The sequence below is a fragment of the Gossypium hirsutum genome, chromosome A06, assembly GCF_007990345.1.
Source record: "Gossypium hirsutum isolate 1008001.06 chromosome A06, Gossypium_hirsutum_v2.1, whole genome shotgun sequence".
In the NCBI taxonomy this organism is placed as follows: domain Eukaryota; kingdom Viridiplantae; phylum Streptophyta; class Magnoliopsida; order Malvales; family Malvaceae; genus Gossypium; species Gossypium hirsutum.
This window is the reverse complement of record NC_053429.1, coordinates 40,185,780-40,206,396: the sequence shown is the minus strand read 5'-3', so window position 1 is coordinate 40,206,396 and position 20,617 is coordinate 40,185,780. Positions and strand designations below refer to the sequence as shown.

General features: G+C 30.4%; 3 long non-coding RNA genes across 5 annotated transcripts; 2 read left to right on the top strand and 1 right to left on the bottom strand.

Annotated features, from left to right (window-relative positions):
* Window positions 1-228: 228 nt before the first annotated feature.
* LOC107961682 (uncharacterized) lies at window positions 229-1,978 on the top strand. Its single transcript, XR_001701359.2, has 2 exons — window positions 229-952; window positions 1,351-1,978. It is a non-coding gene; the product is annotated as an uncharacterized lncRNA (long non-coding RNA).
* Window positions 1,979-2,604: 626 nt separating this feature from the next.
* On the bottom strand, window positions 2,605-5,785 carry LOC107961681 (uncharacterized). Of its 3 annotated transcripts, XR_001701358.2 has the most exons (4): window positions 5,401-5,766; window positions 5,195-5,318; window positions 4,586-4,755; window positions 2,605-2,912 (listed from the first exon to the last, which is right to left on the bottom strand). It is a non-coding gene; the product is annotated as an uncharacterized lncRNA (long non-coding RNA). The 3 variants fall into 3 exon arrangements; XR_001701357.2 differs by lacking the exon at window positions 4,586-4,755 and having other exon boundaries at window positions 5,401-5,785; XR_005928699.1 differs by having other exon boundaries at window positions 4,586-5,318; window positions 5,401-5,777.
* Window positions 5,786-7,554: 1,769 nt separating this feature from the next.
* On the top strand, window positions 7,555-8,824 carry LOC121230653 (uncharacterized). Its single transcript, XR_005928700.1, has 2 exons — window positions 7,555-8,406; window positions 8,569-8,824. It is a non-coding gene; the product is annotated as an uncharacterized lncRNA (long non-coding RNA).
* Window positions 8,825-20,617: the final 11,793 nt, after the last annotated feature.

Below are 20,617 nucleotides of genomic sequence, written 5' to 3'. Positions count from 1 at the left end.
ATTAATTATTTGTGTGTGTTTTTTCTTATTTCTTGTTTTATATTTTATATGATTTTTCAGAATTTTCTGAATTTTTTATTTTTGTAACAGATTAACAATTGTTTCAATCAATTTAAATACTGGTGATCTAATTCAGAGGACAAGCCAAAAGTTTTTTTTTTTTTTGAGATAAAATCCATTTAAAGAGGAGATGTAGTACACTTATCAAAAATCTATACTAAACAGTTGACCTAACAGCTGTCATGAAAGTATTGGTAACCGAGGCGGTGCCTCGGGTTTTCCTAAAAAAATTAAAAGAATAAGGAAAATTAAAGGCCACGGATAAAATCCTAAGCAAGCAAAACCTAAAAGAAAAAACTAAAGAAACATAAACATAAATTCTATCGTCTTTCAAAAAACACATTTCCTCTTCTTTGCATCTTTAGACATTTTAATAGAGTATACTGGCTACTCCTTTCCAGCAATGTAGATGATCCCATTGAAGCGCCATACCAGATATCTCCTAAATCTGAGTTCATCAGAGAGAAGAAAGGACATTCATTTTGGCAATACAGCTCCGGACTTAGACAGAAATGACCTTTTTCTACCGATTCAAATATCTTCTTTGGTCATTGATGATTGTGAGTTCAACCTTCATCGGTACCTCTTCGATCCAATAGGACGGGCTAGTCAGATTGTACCTTCGAGTTGCAAGGGTGTGCGCTGCTTCATTTGTCTTTCGAGGGGTAAACTCAAAAGATAAGTTACCGAAACTGAATCTTTTGCTTTGGATTTCATTAATAATGTTGTCAATCGTCGATCTATCCGCTGATTCTGATTTAAGCTTTTTAATGACTGTAAGAGCATCACCTTCTCCAACCAAATCTCGAAAACTTATTTCTTTCCCAAATATGATGGCTTGAAGACACGCCTTTGCTTCTGTAGTGGTCGGATCCCATATTATTCCTAACGGGTAAGTACATGTTCTCATTACAAGACCTTCATAATTTCTTATAATGATTCCCGTTGTTGCTGTCATGTCTTATTGTGAAAATGATGCGTCAAAATTGGCTTTAACTGGTTCTGCTTTGGGAGGTCTCCAGAAATCCTCTCTTAGTTTAATTCTAGCTTCTGTTAAGGAGTTAACTTGTTCTAATTCTCGTAAATAAGCTCTAATAAAACCCACAACCTCTTGTACTCTTCTCTTTTTTCCTTCGTGGTAAAGTCTATTTCTGTTATACCAGACTGCCAAATAGAAATTGCCCTGGTTGCACATACTTTAATGTTGTTTATGTAAAAGAAAGAGGTTGACCATTTTTTCCATGTGTGATTTGTGTTTATGTGCTAAACGTCCAACCCAACTTCCTGCAGGACCTGTTTTGTGAATTCGTAATCTCGAAAAAGGTGTTCCACAGTTTCTTCTCCAACAGAGCAGATTGGACATGCAACACCGTTCCTGAGTCTTTGAAGCTTGAGGCTACTGAACGTCGCAAGAAAATTGTTAGAAACTCTCCACATATGTATTTTTATTTTATTGGGGATCAGGAGATTCCAAAGCTTTGTAAAATAATCTTTTTTGTTGATTTGGTCTATAACATAATCCTGTAGTTGTAGGGTATTAGTCATTAGCCATTTAAAGCCACTCTAAACTGTGTACTCGCTTGATTTGTCCCTTCACCATATTATAACATCCGGTTGAGTCCTGCTCACCAATGGAGTAGACAGGACTGCCTTGGCTTGATCCCTTTCTAGTAAGTTCTAGATTACCTCGTAGTTTCATAAAAATGAGTCTTTGTTAATTAGATCTGCTACTTTTGAATGGTTGATATTTATGTCTTGATTCTTTACTCTTCCATCAGTAGGGGTAGGTAGCCAAGAATCATTTTAGGGGCACGTTTGGTTGAGAGGAATAGAATAGAGCTGTAATGTAATAGAGTTGTAATGGAATAGAGCTCTAATAGAATAGATCTGTAATGAATAATTCAGTTGTTTGGTTGAATGGAATGGAATAGAGTTGTAATAGTATTCTTGTGTTTGGTTGAATGGAATAGATGTTGTAATAGCATGAGGAAAAAGACTTAAATGACTAAAATACCCTTAGTAGAATTTTTTTAGATAAATGATTATTATTTTTAAATTTTAATAAAATTATTATTAAATATAATTTAATAAAAATAAAAATAAATAATAAATAATTTAATCATATTTTAACATAAGTATTATTAAATACAATTTAATAAAATAATATATAATTTAATAACATTCTTAATATTATTATTAAATTATGAATTAATAAAATTATAATATATAATATTATAAAAATAATATATAACTACTTTATTATTTTTAAACACATATTTAATGTGCTAAATGTTCCATTATCCATTTATTTTTTCCTTGCACTCTTTTTTTTCCTTTACTAAATTTCTTTTATCTTTTATATAATAAAAATCAAGTTTATATAATCTTCAATTGAGTTGGAAGATTCGTCTACAACCATGGCTGAATCAACATATTATCATCTTTATAAACATATCATTTATATTTTTATATAGTTAAATTAAAACACTTGTTTCTTATCAAACAACTGTAAGGAAAGTCACTCCAAGCTAAGGTGCTATACTGTAAACAAGCATCAAAAGAGCACATAAAATATATATTTCAAAGTTTCATCTCAAATTGGATTATCCTCCACATTCATGCAACCAAACATTGCAAATGACACACATATCTACATACAATTTACATTCTGATCAACTACATGTTGGAAGAATACTCAATAGCAGTACTTTTTCGAGTAATCTTTCAAACCACGGCCTTTCCATGCCTCACGGTATACAGTCCCAATGATGTCTCTGAACTCCTGTTTGTCCTTGAGAGCCCAGTTAATCTTGTTATTATCGATGCCAAGATCAATCATAATGTGCTTGTTTCTGAAAAAAAGTTCACTTTACATTAAATCAGCTTAATAGCATCACATTCAAACTGTTTTATTAGCCCTATCCGACAGCTTAATTAACACCAATTTACATCCCCTTTAACAACGAATTTAACCTTTTCGATCAGCAACAAAAACCAATATTTAACAACTATTGTTTTTCTTTTATTTCATACATGCAGCAGACCAATTGCTCTACATATTACAACACATTCAAATAAGAATTTATATGCTAGAATAATGAGCTTTCAAGCTGTAGTTTCCAGCAGTCATTTAAGCATTTAATTGTCAAATTTTCACTTCACTACTAACAACCGAACTTAGTAAGAATAACATAATATTTTAGCTACTAAACTCGATTTATAAACCCCTACAACCATAGCTTACCTGCATGCAAACTTCAGAATTTAAACATGAGAATTTGCAAAGTTTCCTTTGAAAAACTCACTCACAAGCACATTCAATTTGTCCTATTTTGGACAGCACAAGACAGCAACATGCAGGGCATTTGTATCCCGCAAGAACACACTCAATAGTATTAAAATTTATTAGTTCATCACAGCAACAATCCATGATTTTTAATCCAGCAATACTTAATTATTTGATCCCAAAACTGAATAGCATAATGCAACAAATGGGACTGTATTTACAGCCCTCAATCAACATGAAAATAGATCCATTAATTTGTTCAAATTTTGGACAGCAAAATAAGGGCACAAAATTGGATAGCAGTAATTTTTACACTATTTCCGAGCAACATTTAAACTTACAATAAACGAATCTAGCTAATGCCAGATAGTAAGTAGCCTTGAAAATTTAAAGAACATTTTCAGCCATTAAATCAAAACCGAAACATCAATTCTAATTTAATATATATATTAAGCATGAAAATAACAAAACGAGTTTAAAGAAAACTCACCATTAGCAACACTCAATTTGTACTTCTAAAATAACAAGTCATTCGGCAAATAAAACGCAGTTTACTCATTAACGACACATCATCAATATCAATCCCAGAGTTATACATTTTAACCACGGCACCAAAGCACTATAAATCACAGCTATAACCCCTCCTAATTTTTCATTTGAAGATACCACAATTTCATTATTAAGACCGTTTAAGTTACGACAATTAATCCACTTTAGATAATGGTTTAAGACAACATAAATACTTACAGCATAAATGCTTACATTTTAATCAAGATCAAGCAGTAGGAAATCTTAATTATAACTATGACGTCTTCTAATTTCAGCTTAGGACATTAATATTTAATCAATTCCAGCAGCAGGTTACCTTAATTTCATTACAAAAAGTCATATTCTGACAGCATGCATGGAGTTTGCATTCCTCGACAATTCACTCAACAACTAACAATCATCAAGACTTTTCCTTCAATTTTCATCACACATACCAGCATTAGAGTACAATAAATCATTCAAGAAATAACTTAAACTCACACCATAACCAACAACAATCATTTTTTTTATTTACAACCATTTCTTCAAATTTCCAACATGATTTATTTGCTCCTAACCAAAAATCAACAGCAACTAATTGACAGTTTAATAATAAAATTCAGACAACTTAATTGAAGTTACCAACTAGTTTAATTCGACTTGACAATTAACTAAATGAGTAAGTGTGTGTAAATTTCAAGGAATACTTACCGAATTCTTCCTTACAAGCACAAAATTTCTCCTTGCCTTTACCACTTTAACCATCTCCTACCTCTCTAACTTCTTAATATGAAGAAACAACTATTTAATATGCCAAATCCATGGCCTCTCCCTCCATGCTAAAAGATAATGAGCAACCCTTTTTGAACCCCCTGTGATGCCTATGATTCCTCAACAACAATGCCATGATCAAATTACATAAACCAAAATATCAGACTTTTTAGGGAAAAATAGATAAATACTATGATCTAAGCACAAAGATGAAAGGATCATCTTCCAAAAGAAAAAAAATTAGGTCATGCCATTAAGTAGAATTTGTGAGATCTCGCTTTAATTCCTAAAAGGCGCTTTCAATCTAAGTGCAAACCGTAACAAATTAAACCCAATAAACCTAATTGAAAATTTTTGCGAAATCAAAATTTCTCCCAAAAGAGGAAAAATTCTTCCACGGGAATTCAGAATCAAAACTGAAATTCGAAAGATCAAAAGGTATTTCTCTAAATCCAATGAAAAAGAACAATCAAAAATCAACATTGAGAAACCAGAAAGAAAATAGAGGAAGAAAAGTAATGGGAAATTGGAACGATTAAAAAGAGGTACCCTTGGACATTCTTGAGGGTTTGATTAAACCTGGAATCAAGGCTTTATTTGTGACGCTAATCTTCTTCACCATGGCTGCTGCTGCTGGTTTTTCAAACCCCTCTTCTTGCTCACTCCAAACGTTCTATACAGGTATATTGGGAGAATGGTGAGGGTAAATAGAAAGTAAGAAGAAAAAGTTTAAATAAAACAGAGAAATTTCATACCGCACGATAGATTTGTTGAAAAACTCTCAGATAGAAGTAGGGAATTTGAAGAGATGTGAGATGGGTGGAAAAGGAAAGAAAAATAATTTTTTGTATTACTGGAAGCGTTGAATAGCCATTCATTAGTGATGACGTTGAATTGCTATTCAGTGATTTTGAGGAATAAGGCTGTAATAGCTATTCCATTGAATAGGCTTTACAGCCAACCAAACCCATGAATAAGATCATTGTGTTGAATAAGGGAGGAATGGCTAAGCCATTCATGTGAACCAAACAAGGCCTAGATGTTTGTTGATTCGTCGTTCCCTATCCTCCAGCATGTTCCTTCTTCTAATAAGCTTCGTGCGTTCCAAATGCTGCGCTAAGTAAAAGAGGGGTAATTAATCTTGCATTTAAAAACTTATCACGCAGATAATATTTCAACTTCATAACACGCGTAAACAAACAAGCAAGTTGGGTGATTAGTCTCCATCACTGTTTAGCCAATAAGGTTATATTAAACATTGCTAAATCCCTAAACCGCATACCTCCAAATGCTTTTGGACTACACATCGTGAACCAATTACACCACGCCACCAAAATTTACTCATCAGATTTTCTAATTCTTTGCAAAACAATACTGGTAATTTAAAACATTGCATGGAGTATATCGGAAGTGCTTATAAAATTGATTTAATAAAAACTTCTTTACCACCAAAGGACAAATTACGGATACTCCAATTATTCGATTTGTGAATAACTCTTTCTTTTAGTTCTAGAAATGCACCCTTCTTTCTCCTCCCTGCCATTGTTGGTAAACCCATATATTTTTCTGGACTATTTAAAATTTGGACCCCAAAACTATTTGCTCTTTAAGGTTGTATTGTACATTTTTACTGAAGTAAATCAATGATTTCTCGAAGTTCACCAGTTGTCCAGAAATACTTTCGTATTCATTAACTACTGATTTCATTGAAGTTGCGCCTTTCATTATTGCTTTCCGAAATAATATGTTGTCATCAGTAAAGAAAATATGAGTGATAGCTAGCTCACCTCTGCCCACTCTAGCCCCTTCATTTTCCCTTCCCTTTTAGCCTTATTTACTAGCTTAGAGAAGCCTTCTGCACATATGATAAATAAGTATGGGCTCAGTTGGTTTCCTTGTCTTATTCCTCTTGTCAGCTTGAATTCTGTCCCTTGAATCCCATTAAGTACAACCGAGCATGACACTGTCCTTCTTCACCTTATTATAGGATCTATCCAACTGTAGTAAAAACCTAATATTTTCATCATATTTTCAAGATAATTCCACTTCACTCTGTCATAAGCTTTGCTCATGTCCTATTTTAAGGCAAAAGATCTTTTACCTCCTTTCTTCTTCTTCTTTTTTTGAAGGAATGTAAAAGTCCATAAGCAATCAGAATGTTATTAGTTATTTGTCTTCCTAGGACAAATGCACATTGCATTTCTTCGATACGTAAGTGTAGCACCCTTCGAAATCTATTGACCACCACTTTTGAGATCAATTTGTAGATGACATTACAAAGACTTATGGGTCTAAACTGTCCCAAATTCGTAGGGGCTTGTACATTAGGGATAAGGACAATATTGGTTTTGTTAATTTCCTCAAAATTCTTCTCATTATTCAGTACTTGGAGGCAATAATTAACAACGTCATTTCCTATAATATGCTAGAATTTTTGGTAGAAGAACATTGGGTATCCATCTTTTCCGGATACTTTGAGAAGTGTCATACTTTTTAATGCTTCCACTACCTCTTCTTCTTTAAATTCTTTAATGAGTTCCTCATTTAAAGATTTTGTAATGCACGGTTGGATTTTACTTTTAAGCCTTTCACCACTTTGTAACGGTTTGGAAAAGAATAGATTTTGAAATAAATTAGTTGCAAGTTCAATAATGGCGTTGTCACCTTCCACCTATCCACCCCTTCTATCCTCCAGAATCTTTATTGTATTTCTCCTTTTACGCTGGGTTGCAAAATTATGGAAGAAAGTAGTGTTTCGATCCCCTATTCGTAACCAATTAGCTCTTGCTCGTTGTTCCCAAAATAATTCTTCCTTGTTGACTTCCATATTTAGTGCTAGTTTAACTTCTGTTAATTCAACCAAGATGTCTCCATCTATATCTTCTTGATTTAAATTGTTAAGTCGCGATTTTAATTCATCTCTAGTCTTCCATATGGATCTGCTATTAGATTTATCCCAAGATTTCAATTTCAATTTCAGATCTTCTAATTTCTCTGGCAGATCCTTTTCTCCTAAATCTCACCATTGACTGATTAACTCTTCGAAATCGTTTTCTAGTATCCAGTTAGCATTGAATCGCAATGGGCTTTTACTATTCGCAAATATTCCCCTTCCATGTGTCATTATATTAAGAATTATAGGACAATGATCGGAAATACTATGACACTTATGTTGAACTGAGAAATTCGGAAACCTTTCCCACCATAATGGATTTGCCACTCCTCTATCAATTCTCTCACGAATCTTATTTTTTGGAAGTCTACCTTATTTCCACGTAAACCATTGACCTAAAAAGACTAAACCATTGTTAGAAACTCTCCACAGATGTATTTTATTTTACGGAAGGGAGATTCCAAAGCTTTGTAAAATAATCATTTTTGTTGATTTGGTCTATAAAATAATCTATAAGTTGATGTTTAGCATCCCATATATAATTTTTAATCTCTGATCTGTCCAAACATTACACCTGCAACTTAGAGATAACCGTCGTTGAATCGGCCTAAAAAATAACTCTACGAAACCCCATTTTTTGGGCAAACCGAATGGCCATAACCGTGGCCAATGCCTCCGTCGCTTCAGCTGATAATATGTTCCTCTTCCAATCGCATGTCGCTCCTATGAGTAGCCTATCAACATCCCTAATTACTATTCCTACACTTGCTGCCTGCAGGTCACGATAAAAGCCTCCATCAAAATTAGTTTTAACCCACTGTGCCTCTAGAGGTTGCTATCAAATGGTATGCTTATGCGAAACCCTTGAGTAAGTAATCTGTAGCAATTCTAATTCTTTAACATAGCCCAATACAAAAGTACACAAATCCTTGACAGTTTGTATTTCTCTTTCATGCATCAACTTATTTCTTGACATCCATAGTGCTTAGATGGTGACTATAATCAAGGTCTGCTTTTGATCATTTGTAAGGTACAAGCAACTAAGCCAGTGACCAAATGGTTCCCCATTTGAGCTCAGATCCCACCTAACTCTCAGCTGTTCCCAAACAAGTGCAGCATAAGGACAGTCACGACAAACATGCAAATTGGTCTCTGCCTCCAGACCACACCTAGCAAGCAGCATCTACCACAAGCCTTATATGTTGTAGATTAGATCTAGTGTACACATAATTATGTATTAATCACCATGATGTAATATTTATTTTCTCTAGTACTTTTATTTGCTACATTTGTTTGTATAACTGTCGTCTTTTGGGTTCAATCTCGCTGTACAAATCACGAGCAGTACCAATGAATATCCTCAACAATAATTGGTATCCATTGCGTACTGTGTATTCCTTGCCAAAAGGATACTCAAAATTCTCCTAGTTTCATGTTCAACAAAGGTACGGTTAACAAATTCTCTTTCCAAATACCATATCGTTCATCAATTAGATTAGCAACATTAACAACGCCATTCACTCTAGAAGACTAAACAATATATGGTTGATCTCCAAATAACCATGATACATCCCATACTAATATCGATTTGCCATCACCAACGTGCCAGCGACAACCCTTCAACAAAAGCCCTTTTACTGCCCAAATGTTTCTCCATTTATCTGAAGGTTGACCTCTTAACTCTAAACTCAAAAAATCACTTCATGCATAGTATTTAATTTTAAAACATGTGCCACTAAAGAAGTAGGATTGCATACCAACCTCCAACCCTGTTTTTTTAGAAAAACAACATTAAATTTAGTTAGTTGCCTAAATACCAAACTCCACCCTTCTTTAGGTTTTTCCAGAAAAACAACATTAAATTTAGTTAGTTGCCTAAATACCAAACTCCACCCTTCTTTAGGTTGCACAATTTCTCCCAAGAACACCAGTATATTCCTCTATTTGATTGGGATTTTTTCCACCAATAACGGCTAAACACGGCCTTAATTTCCTCACAAAAAGTCTTTGGCAACAAAAAATAATACATGACGTAATTCGGGATTGCTTGTAAAATGGATTTAATAAAAATTACCTTGCCTCCTTGTGATGATCAGCGATTGCACTATCTATTTATCTTGCCATGAATGTAGTCTAAAATAGCATGAAAAATAAGTTTCTTATTATGACCAATCACCATTAGGGGCCCCAAATACTTTTCTGGGTCCATTGAGCTTCTCACCCCTAATACCCCTTCAATTAGTTGTTGAGCCTCAGTACTAACGTTGGAACTAAAGTAGACTAGGGATTTATCAAAATTTATAAGTTGCCCGGAACAGTCCTCGTATTCTTTAGTAAATTCTTAACATTTGTCACCCCCACCACTGTTGTCTCTCCAAAAATTAAACTATCATTGGCAAAAAATAGATGCGACGCCATCGGTCCTAATTGACTCGTCTTTGCATCTTTTACAAGCCCATCCTATGATGTTAATCACAATAAGATAGACAACCCCTCAGTATAAAAGAGAAATAAGAAAGGGCTTAGTGGATCACCCTGACATAACCCCCGAGAAGGAAAAATAAGTCATCTTAATCTTTCATCTAACACAACAGAATAGTTGACAGGCTTAATACATCTCATGATCAACTTGACCTAACCTTCCCCAAAATCAAACTGCAACATAACATCTTCAATTAAATGTCATTCCACTATGTCATATGTTTTGCTCATATTAAGTTTGAGCGGAAAGGACCTACCCCTATCCCCTACATTATTCTTAAATGAGTGTAACAATTCAAAAGCTATAATGACATTATCAATTATTAACCTTCTTGGTACAAAACGCGCTTTGCGCTTCGTCAATACAATGTGGCATTATCATTTGCATTCTATGCACAATAGCCTTAGTAACGATTTTAAGCTATACATTACATAGACTTATTGTCCTAAAATGTGTTACATTAATAAGATTATATAGCTTCAGAATAAGAACTATATTGGTGTGATTAATATCTGACAAAGATTCATCATTATTCAAAATATCCATACAGTACTTATTAACGTCTTTACCTATAATGTGCCAAAACTGTTGATAAAACAAATGTGGCATTCCATCGTCCCTCGGTGCTTTTATAGGATGCGTACTCTTAACTGTCACCTTAATCTATTCCTCTGTAAACCTCGAATTTAAATAGTCATTCATGCCATTAGTAACATAAATCAGAATTCTCGAAAAAAGACTACAATTATCACTTTTACCCTTGAAGTAAACAAATCTGTAAAATATTGGCACACAATTGGTCAATCTCATTAATCCCAACTTGCTCCTGTCCATCCCCATCCTCCAAACAACTAATATTCCTACTCTTTTTACGTTGAGTAGCCATTTAACAGAAAAAACCAGTGTTTTGATCCTAGTTTTGCAGTCAGTTAGCTCATGCTTGTTGTTCCCAATACCTCTCCCCTTTGTCAATATCCAAGTTTAATTACAACTTCATAATAATTAACTCCTCCAGTGTCTCATCATTTGAGGGTGTGTTATTTAAAACCTCTAGTCGAAGTTTTAGCCATTCTGTATTCATATGCGAAAACTTTCGAATCTCCCTAACCCATTACACTAAACCCCTCCCTACTGATCGAAGCCTGTCAGAAACCGAACTTTCCACATTGACCCAAAGTCGACAAACCTCATCTTCATACAACTCTTTAAGGATCCAAGCTACTTCAAACTTAAAATTATGATACCTATGTTCTTACCTTCTTATCCAACCACAAGTACTAAGTAAAAGAGGAAAATGATCAGATACCGAATGACCGAATGCTTAGCTATAATTTGGTAATAAGTCCTTCCATCCCGAAGTTGACACCCCTCTATCCAACATTTCCTAAATATTGTTATGAGTCAATCTCCCATGTTCTCATGTAAACTATTGACTCTCATGACCCACATCCTTCAAATCACAATCATCAAGAGTAAACAGAAAAGGTTCCATAGACCGTTCACCCCTCAACCTTCCCTTTTCTCTTTATGGGAATACATAATCTCATTTAAATCTCCCAAAACCAACCACAGTTCATCACTTTCGACTGAGAGATCTGTTAATAAATCCCATGAGTAATACATTAGATTTTTCATCGGATGCCCATAAAAACCAGTAAATCGGTACCTAATATCTTCCATATCTTCCTCTACATTCACATCAAAATGATTCATCGAGAAGCTTCTTAAAACCACTTTAAGCCCTTGTTTCTAACCTAAAGATAATCTCCCTTTGTACCATAACTGCTTATATTAATTCCTTCCAATATACCCCAACTCCTTCTAACTTTCTCCATTTTCGAACTATGTAGCTTAGTTTCCATAAAAAAATCCACATTGGGATTAGTCTCCCTCAACACATGCCAAAAATGACGCCTTACCAGGGGTTCCACATTCCCTAAATATTCCAGCATAAGATTTTCATTTCATCTGGTTGCCATGCCATGCAAAGCCAGCCGATATCTCAAAATCATGAACATAACTATGCTCATAAATAGTTTTCCCCAAATCTATTTCACCAAAAACTAAAGAAAATAGAGAACTGTGAGAACATTTCTTCTTTTCCCCAATCTCCATAGGGCAATCCTCCTTTATTAGGTCCCTATTTGAATCAATATTCTCTGATCCCCTAATATCATAGTCTAGTTTCCCCCCCATATTCAGCCCAAGATTGGCCTCCGCTTAATGCAGAAAATCTGCATTTCGAAACAAACCCTGTATGTTCGCAGGTTCCCATTTTTTCCCTTTACCCAACGACTTCCTTAACTTACTAAATTGTGGTCCCTCTCCCTTCTCCCGTAACTAAGAGCTTGTCGCCACTATTGCTCTTTTGGGTATCGCTTTAATAGAGAGATCCCACTCAAACTCCAATTATTTTTTCATAAACAATCCTAGATAGGCAAAATCTCTCAGAATGTCCCAATTGACCACAAAGAAAGCAAAACACTGATAGCTTTTCATATTAGAAGCGCGCATAAATGTAACCTTTGTTGCCCAGAATAAGTTTCTTCTTCCTCTTCAACAGATTCCTCACATCAATTCATACTCAAATTCGCATGTAACCATTGTATTCTTTATTTAACAACTTCACATTGTATTCTAAAAATTACCCCAAAAAATCCCCAAACTGCCTAGCTATCTTGCCCCCCAAAATCCCCAAACTGCCTAGCCATCGTTTCTAACATTAATCCCATTGAAAGGTCATGAACTTAGACCTAAAAATCTGACCAAAACAACGACACAACCATGGGATCTTGCCCTTCCCTTAATCGGTGAAAAAGCAACAAAAGGTTGTTAAACGTCCAATGGCTCCCTTCCAAAAACCTGTTAAGATCAATCTCATAATAAAACTAAAAAAGAAATCATTTTTCTTCTAGATTTGTAACCGTAACACCCTTGTGTGAATGCCATAGATTGGCTAATATGGTGCGCATAGCCTGAAATTGTACAACACTAGTAGTCAAGAAACTGCCCAAAACACTCAGATCTACCACATTCTCCCTCGAAACCTCCTCCAAATCTACTTGTCATGCCACCTCTTCCCTACTGGTAAGCGATTGCACCACCAACCCTTTTCCATCACTCAAACGCCGCCATCAATGTCATCCTCTCTTCCTACCCACTGTGATAACCGCCACCAAGAGACCTATTTGAATTTGAAAACGTGCTATTAGGGCCAGTTCTTCGTTGCTTTTGAAAAGTGCTTTTGAGAATTACTTTTGAGAAGTGCTTTAGAAAAATTTAAGTGTTTGATATTGCTGTCAAAAAGTGCTTTTGAAAAGTAAAATGTCCATTTTAGACATGATATTATAAAGTAACAAATATGTATTTAAATAATGTTCAAATTAGTTAATATTATGATATTTCAGTAAAAATATAAAAAAATAATTTATTATAACTTATTGTTAATATTTTAATATATAATATTAATTTTAAATATTTTTAAGTAATTAATATTAATTATTTATTAAATTTAATTAGAATATATAAATTATATTTAAATATAATAATTAAATATTTGTAATTAGATATTGACATAATTGTATTATTTTAAAAATATTTTTTATTTTTAATTAATGCTTTTAACACATTTGTAAAACTCATATTAAATAACCAAGAAAGAGAACACAAAATAATAGCATCAAACACATTTTAAGTCAAAAATTAAGGTTAAAAAGGTAAAATAACAGCCAAAAGTGCTTTTTGGCTGAAAAAGCTAAAATTTACTGCTTTTTCATCTCTAAAAAAGCTCATCCCAAAAGTTAAAAAAGTTGTCCCAATGATATGTGTTCTTCATTACTTTTAAGAGAAAAGCACTTTTTTTTAGAAAAAGTTCATCTCAAAAGCAATAGAGAACACACCCTTAAAAGCAAACTCAAAATGTGCTATTAGAAACAGACTCAACAAATTAGTTATAAAAATCAATGCTTTTAATAATTAATTTGATCCATAGTTGTTGATAAAACTTTAAGTGTAACTTCATATAAAAAAAAGTAGCGAATGGTTAATTTTAATTCATGGTAATATTTGTTGTAACAAAGAACTATTGCGCATGATATGTTGATTTTGAAAAAGGCTATCCTAGGTAAAATTTTAAATTGAGTAAATTTTATATCCTCTAAGTCGTTTTATGTTAATGACTAATATTTTTTTGTTAATTTGGTTACCGTTGTTAATTAAATTAATCAAATTAATTACTCCACTATTAAATCTATTTATATTTCATTTCTTAATTATTTTTATATTTTTCTTTTCTTATTTTTTTTATTCTTTTTTCTTATCTTCTTCCTTAAACTCATCTCTTCCTACATCTAAAACACAAAGGCAATAGTAGTCATCTTAAATAAAAATCCAAAATATTAAGCAGTACGAGCAACTGTTGACATTGAAAGTCGTGAAATAATAGATTTAATGGTGGGGTAATCAATTAGATTAATTTAATTAACAAAAAAAACAAAAAAATTCGAATGATCAAAATATAAACATTTTACAGAATAATTTACCCTAAACATTAAAACATTTTAGTTGAATCATGCATCTAAAATATGTTTAGAGTCAAACGTTTTTATTAATTTAGTCGTTAAGTTTTTTTTTAATATTTATTAATTCGTATATATTAAAAAAAACACATTAACAATTAATGCCAAAGTTAATAATTAGATTAATGTGGAAATTTTATTGAAAGGATGTTGGAATATTTTGAGGGTGAGAGACAAAAGAAACAGGAGAGATGTTGAAATATATTGATAAGCAAGAAGCGAGTGATTTTCCAATTATATCCCTCAATTATTAATGGAGAAGAGAGGTGCACATGTTGTTCAACCTCCAACATGGGCTGTTTTGTTTTGAGTCCAAAATATATATTAATTAAGTTTTTAATTGGAGCACATGCTTTCCTCTTTCACATTATGAAATGCCCAATGCAACTTTTCCTATAGGAATGGACCACACACATCTTACAAACCTATCTTTTATTGATAGTACCATTTTCCAAAAAACACATGTTACATTTCTCCACTAATTTCATTATAAATTTTGTCGTTCATTCTATTTGTAATACAAGGGTTGCAAGTAACTAAACAAAATTAATACCATATACTTTTTAGATATAAAGCATAGATTTAAAATTAAAATGTATGTTTAAAAATAATTATAATTAATAATCAAACTTATGGCTTGAAATTAATTCATTATGATAATACATGGAATACGTATGATATTAGATTAATTGTGAGTAAAATGAAATTTAAACACATAAATAAATAAGATTAACAATACTAAATGTACTATAATTGTTTATCACGGTGTTGTCATAATTGTGAGTTAGTGTCGAGTTAACTTATAACACCAACTCAATTAACAATAGTAATAAAGTGTTCATAATTAACTTAAAATTTTTAAGTAAATTAAAATAAAATTTTGGTTGAATAGTAAATTTAAAGCTTTTTCATTGTTATAATTGACATGGGTTCAAATCTCACTATATGTATATTTTTATTGTTTTTTAATTAAAAAGATTAAAGTACCCTCGAATAATATAATTTATTTTAAATATGAAAATTCATTTTTATATTTTTGTAATTGAATTTATTCCCAATTGATTTGTGACATCAACTTAACTAGAAATTTTATTAACATTATAGATACTTGCTTGAAAAGGATGTTACACCCCCTAAGTTCATGAGTTTTCAACAAGAATGGTGCTAGTTAAGTTATAATATAGTCAAGAGCTATAGGCGTTTTTTAAAAATTAATTTTTAAACTTTAAAACATTTCGGTTGAATCATCAAATTTAAAATAAAATTATTATATGGTATACAATTAGTGAAGCTATGCATCCCAGTTATTTATTATTTATTTATTTATTTTAATATTAGATAAAAACAAATTATATTTTCTTAACTTTATTTGTGAAATTAAAAAATTTAATATTAATATATCAAATAACTATGATTTAAAATATTATATTAATAAAGTTTTGTTATTAAGTCACAACTTGAATGCTTTTTTAATGATGTAGGATTAATAAATATTTTTAAATATATCAAATCCAAATTAGAATTTTGGTTAAATTTATGAAACCTCATAATTAAAACTCAATTCAAACATTTTTTTTTTCATTTTACAGATAAATTTAGCATTTAGCCCACATTTTGAACTCAAAAAAGAGAGTTATAATCAGGCCTAGTGGGTTAGTCTTACTTAAATTTCTTCTCTAGCGGATTAATTTTATTATGTTTTATACGTTATATTTTATTTATGTTTTCTAATTCTAGTTCATCATATTATTTGTATTTTGTATTGTATTTATATTTGTATATGTACTTGAAAAGGTCAAATTTTTCTAGTAGTCCCTCTAGCAAGCGAAAGTTATGTATTTAGTCCTTGTAACTTAATTTGATCAATTTCAATCTAGACTTTTCAAAATTTAAAATTTCAATCTTTACCAAATTTGGTACGACAAACATATTATCTCATGTCTAATATCATATCGACTTATTATTTTCATGTATTACTAAAAAAAATCAATTAATGGATTTACCTATTGTTGTTTGTATCAAGACAAAAATTTTAAAATTCAAAAAATATAGCAACTAAAAATGATCCAATTGAAAAACATGAACTAAATTTATAACTTTACGCATAATACATGATTAATAATAAAATTTAATCAAATAGATTTAATTGCTATCGTTTGGTTGAAACTAACATTTTAAATTTTGAAAAATACAAGCATTAAAATTAACCAATTTTAAAAAAGAACACAAAAAACTAAAATTAATAAAATTAAATTACTACTATAATAGAATTTACTCTACTTATAACTTACTTGAAAAAAAGGGGTGATATGTTTTTTTGTTTTGTTTTTTTATTATTATCAAAATAGAACAATATTATAAAAATCAAAATAAGGTTGAATACATGATGAATCCGTAGGCATCAAATTTCAACAAAATCCAAATACAAGCTGAAGGTTCCGTACAAAAACACAAAAGATCTCTATTACAAAAAAGTGTCATGATCATCCTGTTGAAAGCAGCTAAGCGGTCCGCACACTCGTTCCCCTCCCTAGTCGAGTTATGTTCCTCGTTAGATGTTAATGTTAACTTTTAGCCACCAGCCTCGTCGGCATAAAGCCCAGCTTGGTATCACCTTACCAATCCACAAAGCCCAAAAAGCTTAAAAGTTACCAACTTATACACTAATTATAATCCACTATTAATTTCCATGTTTTAATTTGATTTTTCAATTTTAAAATACATACACGAGGGTATTTTATACTTTATGACTCTTGCTATTATAGATGAAAAGCTGCAATGGAGGGTAAAAATAAAACACAAAAAATTACTCCTACAATAAACTTGACTATTATAATGAAATGTTGTTATAGATAATTGTATCAACTATGTCATTTTGTCAACTTATTAGTTTGATCACTAAATATTAGGCTTTAGTTCGTTCTTATACTGAAATTTAAAATTTTAAAAAAGTATAAGGAATAAAAATGACCAAAGTAAAGTACAAAGATTAAATCTATAACTTTCATAAAGTACAAAGACTAACATCATAATTTAACCTTAAATATTAGGGTTCATTTGTTTACATGTAAAATGTTTTACAGAAAATCTTTTTTGCATTTTTCTGTGTTTGTTTCACAGAAAACAACTTGGTCAACAGAAAATTACTTACAGGTTAACGTAAAATAAGCCCTTTTTCCAGTAAAATGACTTACCCTTTTGAAAAGCGTAAGTCATTTTTCGGAAAATGGCTCTTCTATAGATAATTTTATTTTTATATAAAAATTAAATTAAGACAAGCTTAATATTATTATATTGATAATAATTTTTATTTTTATTTTTAAAATATTTAAAATTATTTAAAATATTATATTTTTCAATATTATTAAACATACATATTTAAATATTTATATTTAGTCATATAATAATTTATTAATATAATAAGTATAATTTATTATTTTAATATATTATTTAATATTTCAATTTTATTTTAATAATAAAATTTAAAAATAATAATTTTTAATAATATTATTCACATATTATTAAAAATATTCAACATTAATATTTTAATAATAAATATTTATTACAATTATAAATATATTAATATAAATGTTTTGTAGTATAAAAGTTAAAATATGTCATAAGTCTATGTACACTTCACAGATTTGCAATTTAGTCTTTATACTTTTATTTTCAAAAATTAGTCCCTTTAATTTTCAAATTTAAATCAAGTCCAATTGTTAACATCATTAAATTTTTTTGTCAATTTTGTTGATGTCACATTTTTAAATAAAAAATACTCACTCGATAGTCATATAATTAAAAAATAACGTTGTAATGATCCTAAATCTAACATAATATTTTTAATATATGGAAAAGCAATGTAAAATATAAAATTATAGATAAAAATAAATTCAATTAAACAATGAAAAAAAAAATCTCAAATGTATGGTTGTTTCATTGAAAACAACTTTTATGAAATATTTTTGAGAAATCTACCAAACAATAAAAAATATTTTACACAGATTAATCTAAACACTAAAAATTATTAATTTTTCCAGAAATTATTTTCTAGAAGTCATTTTTAGTGAAACAAATGGAGCCTTTACTTAAATCTAACATGGAGCATTTAAAAAAATGCATCAAATTTTAATTGGATGTGTATAATTTCATGTGCAACATAAATATAAGATGTTAAAGATTATGGCACACACTATGATATGGATGAAAACTTTATTACCAAATTTATAAAAAAAATTGATATAAAAATAAAATATAATTTTAGTTGAAATGGTGAAGTTGAAAATTGAAATGTTTTGGTTTCAAATCTTATTATGTAATTTTCAAAATATTTATAAAAATATAAAAGAAACACAGAAGTATTCTTAAAATATATTTTGATAACTTCAATTTTGAATTATAATATTATTGATAAGTTACACTAATCTTGCCAAACCCTTACATCATATTTGGTTGAATGGAATAGGTATTACATTCTGCCACAATGTAATACAAGAATTTGATTCACCGAGTTAAGGATTTTGTAGAATAATAACTTCAAGTTCCAAGTCCCATAATAGAGATTAGGAGGGTGAGAATCTGAATGTCTATTCAGATCATCACCAAATAGAAAGAAAGAAAATTAATCTAAAATATCCTTTAAAAATTTTCAACTATTCTTTCCACATATCATAATTGAAGTTAAAATTTTAGATTTTTTTTTTCTAAGAGATAGAAGAGAGATAAACTTTCTCTTTGAGTTTTGCATTAGAGAGAGTATTTAAAGTGTTGGGCTAGAAATTTAAAGATGTAATATAAAATTATAGCTTTTAAGTTAAAGTAGATGAGAGAGAAACGAAAGTTATAGCTTTTAAGTTTTATTACTAACTAATAAATAATTATATGAAATTTTATTTATAATGTAATATAAAATTTATTTTATAATAAATAAATAAATTTATAATTTAATGTATTCAATATAATTAAAAGTTTGTCGTATGGCACGTTTCTTTGTTTCTATGTTTTTCTATAAGTGTAATAGCCCGTATAAAAAATTCGTGAAGAAATTTTACCGATTACATATTTAATTTGATAAATGACCAAATTGCACAAAGTGAAAAAGTTGAATTCTAATAGCTAAAAGGATTAAATAGCTATGGAATTCAAAATTTGAGGTCCTTATATGAAAATATACCATTAAAAATGCTTAGTGATTAAGGATGATGATTCATCCATGGAAAATAAAATCAAGAAAAGGATGGAATTGGAAAGTGAAATAATAAAAGATCATAAATGATAAAAAAATAAAAATATCATCATTTATATCACCTTTCCCAAATTAAAAGCATGGAAACTCTAGCCATGGAAACATAAGCTCAAGCCAATTTATTTTGCTTGATTAGGTAAGTATTCTTGCCCGTTTTTAATGATTTTTATATTTCCGAGATCGTAATAGCTTAATCTAGCTATCTCAGGGATTAATTTGCAAACTTATCAAGGTACTCGGGTTTTTCCATGGATAAAAAAAGATAAATTATGAAGTTTTATGGTAGAAAATGAAAGGTTGTTGATAGATAAACAACTTTTGTTAAGTGGATTTTAATGAAATTGTGATTTAGGTACTAAATTGAAAAGATGTAAAATTCATGGAAAAATTCTGAATTTTATGAAATACATGGGCTGTAAATTTTACATGTAAAAATCGGGTAGGCTTGGAATAATGATTAAATTGCATGAATTTCATTTTTTGAGCTTAAGGACAAAATTGTCATTAACTTAAAAGTTTAGGGTTAAAATGGTATTTTTTCCTAATATGTGATTTGAATTGAAATGAATATGAATTAATTTTAAATTCATTCATATAGTTTCGGATAGACCAAATTCAAAGTTAGAACAAGGAAAAGAGAAAATGTTGGATTAGTACATTTTACGTACACAAACATTTGTCGAGGTAAGTTCATGTAACTAAATTGTATATATTTATATGCTTGAATTGAATGTTGTGTATGTAAATTGTATAAATGTCATATACATGAAATTGA